We start from the raw sequence: 6,649 nt of genomic DNA on the forward strand, positions 1-6,649 counted from the left end.
TATAGTACTAGCCACGCATCGGAGTAGAACAAGTGGCGTGGCAAAGACATTTTTCAACATTGAATATCAAGAGGCTGATAATGTGGGCAAAACTATTTTTTAATATACCTCCAAAAATAGCGCAGCACGTCCTTCTGGTATTGTCCATTATCTGCCGGGGTGGCTGAAACGAAATAATGTTGGATGCTTTGAAAGAATGTGGCCACCAAATTTGTGGGAGCATTTGTGTCCAGTTAATTATGTGTTCATCCGAACTTTTGTTGGATAAATGTTTGTCCGATCGGATTAATCTGATGGTGTGCATAAAATGCTTAATAATGGCCTAACCCAACAATGCATTCTTTCAGATGCATGTTTTTGTGCTAACACGACAAGCGTGTGGCACGCACAATGAGACCTTTAAACAGTGCACTTGTCACACTTCCAGTTATGCATTCCACTGTCGCAGTGCTATGAGCACAGATTGCACAAACCTGTCTGAGTCTAACCCTTTTGAAATCATGGACGTCGACAAAATGAGCACACTTGTTTTGCTGCCGTAACAAATGCAAACCTACGGATGTCACAAACTGTGACCTAATGTGATAACTGCGAAATAAGCTGAATATTGTGTGGTGTGTATGTTAATATATCAATTGTCAAATGATAGTATTTTATGCTGAATGCAGATCAGTAGTGAATATGATCCATTAGCATTGGCAACGGCTGTTCACTGTACGTTTAAGATCGTATTATTATGAAACATAACCGTTCTAAAACACACGCATAACGAATGAATAAAACATACATGAATGCACGATCACCTAAGTCGTGATGTAATCGAACGTAAATGGTTTGGTAGATTGTTTTAGCTCTTAATTGTGAAACGTGGCCCGTGGCTTTGAGAGACAATCATCTGCCAGGCGATAACAGAATGTGGAGTCTCATTGTAAAAGTGTGTTATTCTACGCTCTATAACCTACCTAGTGTTTGTTTCAAGGCCGTAATTATAATATATATTGGGGGGGGGGCACATCCCCACACATCCCCCCCAATATTCAAATATGCTCAAAATGTCCCCCCCAATATATTGCTATAAAATAGATTTCTGTTTATATGATTGTGGTTATGGTTGTACTTTATAAATCCATAATCTCTGCCAATACATACAATGAAACAAGCAAAGGTAATAAAAAAACAGATCAAAGGAATACAATACACTATTAGACATTATTGTTAAAAATAAATAAAAAGTCAATCTTATGTGTTCGTGAATTTTTTAATATTTTAGGCAAGAAATGGCAGGAAATTTGTTTTCAAATTCAGATATATTTTTTTCTGGGGGGGGGGACACCCCCAGACCCTCTGGAAGATTTGGTCCCCCCCAATGCTGACTCCATGGCTACGGCCTTGGTTTGTTTTATCAATAGCGTTACGTATCAACACAGAAACAGAATACTACTTTCTTGTTGTGTACGAAGCCTCTTGCACACAAGGTGGCACTCACGCGTCTGTTTCTTATTCCACATGGGCGTTGCAGTGATTAAATAAAAAAGCCACTGGTCTTTTTGGAAAAAGAACATCACGCTAGACTGCACATGTATGCCTAGGGTGTGTCTGCCATTCCTTCACACTAAAGTCGAGTCGTGTAATTCTACCTAGCTTGCCTTAAAACATGCCTCCCAGACACTGCTTGCACACGCGGATTTTGAAAGGTGAATTGCAATTCATACTCTCAATAGCCTTCGTTGCCATGGCTTGGCATATTGCCTGGCTCAAGTGATGACACAGACAGACTATTTATAAAAAAACCCCGACAGATGTCTGAAATTTTAGATAGCAGCTGCCTGTACCCAATGCATAACCTCAGATGCCCATTACAGAAATGAGGTGTTCTGGCAACTGTAAAGTTGGCTAAGGTGCCAGTTAAGGTAAATCAACTGCAGGCAAGACATTGAATAATCAAATTCATTAAAAGGCCGTGCAATAGAATTGCAAGTGCTCGCTTGGCTCAATATGAGTAAAAGCCGTTTGTGTAAAGGGCATGTCTACTGCTTTGCTACAAGCGACAGCAGCGTAATGAGATTTTCACGGTTGTCTACAGGAGGTAAGGTTTACACAAGGAATAAAGACAATGCATTTGCACGAGTTATATGACACTTCCCAACATTCGTTTGTTCTCAGGAATATATATTTATTTTTTCAATGCGTACTACCTGCTGACATAGATCAGAAACGTGGACTTCATCTAATAAAATGGAATTAAAAACGGAAAATTGCACAAAAATAAGCATGTGGAGGCGCATGCTTGGCATCACACGAAGAGACAGAAAGAAGAACACATGGGTTCGTGAACATTTGCAGGATAGAGACAACATATGGACTTTTAAGAAAAGTAAGCGGGCTTCGGCAGAACACGTCGCTATGGATTGAATGATGGCCGGTGGTCAAGACTAATGATGGAGTGGCTGTCAAGGGAGGGAATGTATCCAAGAGAACGTCCACAGTGGAACGCGGCAATAAAATGTTGGATTGTCATATTGCGGTACTGTGGAGGATGGTGGCAGCTTGCAGAGGTCCTCATCCAGCAGTTGATTGATCACGGATGATGTTGATGATGATGAATATAACCTTATTGTCCAAACCGCAAAAGTTGTCACTTGCCACACGACTTGATGTTGCTAGATGTGACGTCACAGGTACAGATGTCATCGGGAGGCACTCACATGTTGTGTGACATCATCGCCTCGGCCGACAAGTCTTTAAAAACATTTTTTAATCTAGAACTATGTTTTATTATCACCAAGTTTTGGACAATAAGCTGCAACTTAACATCTGATAAAATTGTCATAAGAGAGCGCCATCTCCTGCATTATTGTGGGGGTTAAAGTTACATATCATACAGTCCACGTATTATCGATAGTCGGGATTCTATCTGGGGGGAAGGTGAAGGGGCGGATCCAGCTGAGAAGTCTCTGGAACGATCTCGAAGGTTCCAGGAGGGGCGCGGCCAGAGGCAGGGTTTAGACTCCGGTGAGCGAATATAAGCAGGGGGCACAGGAACGTTAGGGGTCAGTGTTTGAAGATCGAAGAGGAGCTCTCTGTCGCTACTGCCCCGCCATCTTCATCTGCCACGTGGCGGCTCGACCTCCAGCCGCTCAGCCGCTCCCTAGTGCCACCAGCCAGCGGTGCGTTAGCGAGCGGGGTGAGCGGCACGTGGCACGGGGCAGCGCGGCCACGAGAGCGGGGCGACATCCGCGGGAAGAGACGTGGCTGTCTGAAGATTTAATAAATAATACCTTGAAGTTACTTACCGTGTCGGAGCCACTTATTATAAAATTATGAGCAGCTACCCAAATGCGTTCCCAGGTTGTGTTTTGACAGATATCGGCCTTTGTGAGCCAGCTGGTTACCTCCATATTCAAACATTGATTAAGACCCCTTGTGCAAGTTCTTCTCATTTTATGTAAAGTAATCTGATAGTACAACGGTTGTCCTGCGGAGTTTCTGTCTTCCACCATAGAATTGTGCACTTTTCACCATTTGCTCAGGGCTGCTGCGACAGCTCCTGCTTCATGCTTCCTTGATAAGAGAGGCACTTGCACGTCCGCTTCTCCTGGTGAGGGTCGCGGTGGCAGCATGTTAAGTAGGGCGGTCCAGACCTCCCTTTCCCTGGCGAAAGACTCTAGCTCTTCATGGGGAATTCGCACGCGAGTGACATAGTCCCACCAGCGTGTCCTTGAGTTCTCGGGGGAGTCTACCGGGGGGCATCCTTACCAGGTGCCCGAACCATCTCAAACTGGCTCCTGTCGATCCGGAGGAGCAGCGATTCGACTTTGAGGCTCTCCCGGATTACTGAGCTCCGGTCACGGAGAGTGAACCCGGCAACCCTGCGGAGTAACCTCCACAGGGCTGTTATTTGTTTATTATACTCGCCACTGAGGAGTCTCGCGTCGGCACAACATATGAGGTCAGCTACAGAGTCAGAGGAGTCAAAGGGTCAGCGAGTGAGAGAGAAGTCCACTCCTCGTAGACGTCCAGGAGCAAGCACTGGCGATACCAACTGAAGTGGCTGCCTTTCAGTTGGGTGACCTAGTTCAAATCCCTCTAAGTTCAAGTCACAGCAGTACTGTATACAACAATTAATATGCCATTGATACTAACAAGAATGTAATTGTATAATGATTTTAATATGGGGGCCGTCCATAAATGACGTCACGCACCTGGGGAGGGGGGGGGTCAGACATTTGTGACTTTGTTTGACGAGGGGGGGGTTTGAGAAATGTGACGTCACATCAAAATGCGCAACTTTAAATAAATATAGAAAACACGTTCTACTTATTTATATAGACTTTTTAATAAATGTTTTCTCCTATAACATCAGTGCAGCGCCACATTAAATACGCACTACAATGATAATAGTTTAAAGCGATTTGAAGCATGTTTTTTTTGGGGGGGGGGAGGCAGAGCTTTGTGACGTCATTTATGGACGGCCCCATGCAATCGCAATGCGTTGCAAGATTGTATTTCCCCCAAATTACGTGTGTAAAGTTATTACGAGTATCTAACTTGAACCTAATGCGAGAAGTTTAAACAGTTTGGATTTTCACCCAGAAGTGTTATTCACTTATTTTTGTGATGCATGCAATGAGTTGAGATATCTTTCCCATTTGTAGCACATTCATACATTACTGTACTGTATTTTTTATATGTCAAATTATATTTCATCGGATATAATTTCAATAGAAGTTTGAATCTTCAAAAAGTAGTTGTTTCAGTTCACATAAAATTTTTTGGTTGTTTAAATTTTGGCTAACTTTCACAATTTTTTGTTATTTAAAATTGTTTACATTCACACTGGCAGTTGCAGTTCCAGAACGTATGAAAAATGTACCTTCACTCTAATATTTTCCAAATATTCTGATAACCACCAACTTAATTTCTCTCAATAAAATTTAGTTTTTAAAACCGCATTTTCGTTACGCAAATTCTATTCACGTATTTCATCATGTAAATGCGTGCGCTCAATTAATTTTAAGTATGCCAATGTGACTCTTTTGCCAAATTCGAGTTGTCCATAAACTTGGTGGCCATCAAAGCTGTCCTTCAAATGGAGTGCTGGGATACATTAGTCCAGGGTACCAAGGTGTTAGTGAACCATAGTAAGATTACATCATGGCTAGATATTGCTATTTATTTTGAAATACATTGAAGTTTTGATTTTGGCTGTTGCAAGACCACACGGTAGCACACTGTTGAAAACTGTGTTGCAGGGAATTTAACATCCAAATTTAGCAATGTTGTGAAGGGATTGTAGATATGGAATAGCTGAGTCAGTGTTGATCCACTGTGCATGCCATGGCTCAAATTTGTTGCAATGGTGGGCCATTCTGTGGCAGTGACATGGTAGGAATCGTCAACAAGCCATGATCTCTCCGCTGCTAGATATAGGCCTCCCAAATCGGTCACTATCTGTCACAGTTTCATGATGCAACGCTCCATCTTGTTCATGCACACGGAGCTGATTCATAGCTCTGAAGACCATAGCTTGGACTGCCCTCATGTGCATGGTTTCATGTCACCTGCCATCAATTAAGTGCACTACATGTAAAACTTACGGACGATTACCATTTTTTTGCATGTGTGTGCTTTCTTCACAGAAAGTAATATAGCAACGATATTGGAATTACAGGGGGTCTAAAATGCTTCATTTTTTTGAAGTGATTGGCAAGCAAGCTATAAACCTTGCGATGAGCTATGTTTAATATGAGCCAAAAATGTGTTACCAAAAACACATTTTGAAACGTATGACTGAAATTACACATATCGACCTCCTCTTATCCGTGGTGACGGCGAGCCAAAATCACCGATTCGCGATTTCCTCCACTGGTCTTCGGGGTTATAATTGTGGATAATCGGATACATTTGCCATGCGGCTCCATTGATTTGTGAAAAATATACAAAGCAGGATGGAAAAACTTGCGGATAATCGTGGCTAATAAGAGTAGGGGTGTGGACAATAGGTTTTGCGGACCCTATAGCTCTCATGGAAAATAGCAGCTGTGAGTAAGAGGGTTGCGGATTAAAATAAATTCTGTAGAGCTTTATAAAAATGTCTGAGAGTAGATACGATATACTTTGAGAGACGTAACGATGGGCATCTACTTGAAGAGCAAAACGTGTAGTTGACTTAATATATCTTTGTTCATGTGCTTTCTGCTGGTATTACGCACCACTATGCCTAAGCTTTTGTTGAATATGAAAGGACGCTTGAGTCAGTGGAAAATTATATCAGCCTTCCGTGGTCTCACAAAGCAAGGCCTTATTGGTGCAAATACCACGTTGAGTTTCATCAACATATTAAGGGGTCTCCTTCATTGCGCCAGCTATCCAGGTCAAATCCATTGCATCTCCAGCTGAAGCCGTCGCTTGCATCATCACCATCGCTGTTATACAACCAAAAACTCAATGCATTTATTGAAAAAAGCCCCTGAACCCAACCCTACACACACACACATGCACGCACTTACACACACACACCGCATACATAATCCCCCCCCTCCACTCCTTACGGGGGGGGGGGCATGCTGAACAATCGTTGCACGCGGCCCGCGGAGAGACGTCACTCGACCTCGGGCCAATCGCAGCGCGGCGTGGGCAAGGCTTGTGT

This window comes from Lampetra fluviatilis, chromosome 28 (genome assembly GCF_964198595.1).
Source record: "Lampetra fluviatilis chromosome 28, kcLamFluv1.1, whole genome shotgun sequence".
NCBI lineage: Eukaryota > Metazoa > Chordata > Hyperoartia > Petromyzontiformes > Petromyzontidae > Lampetra > Lampetra fluviatilis.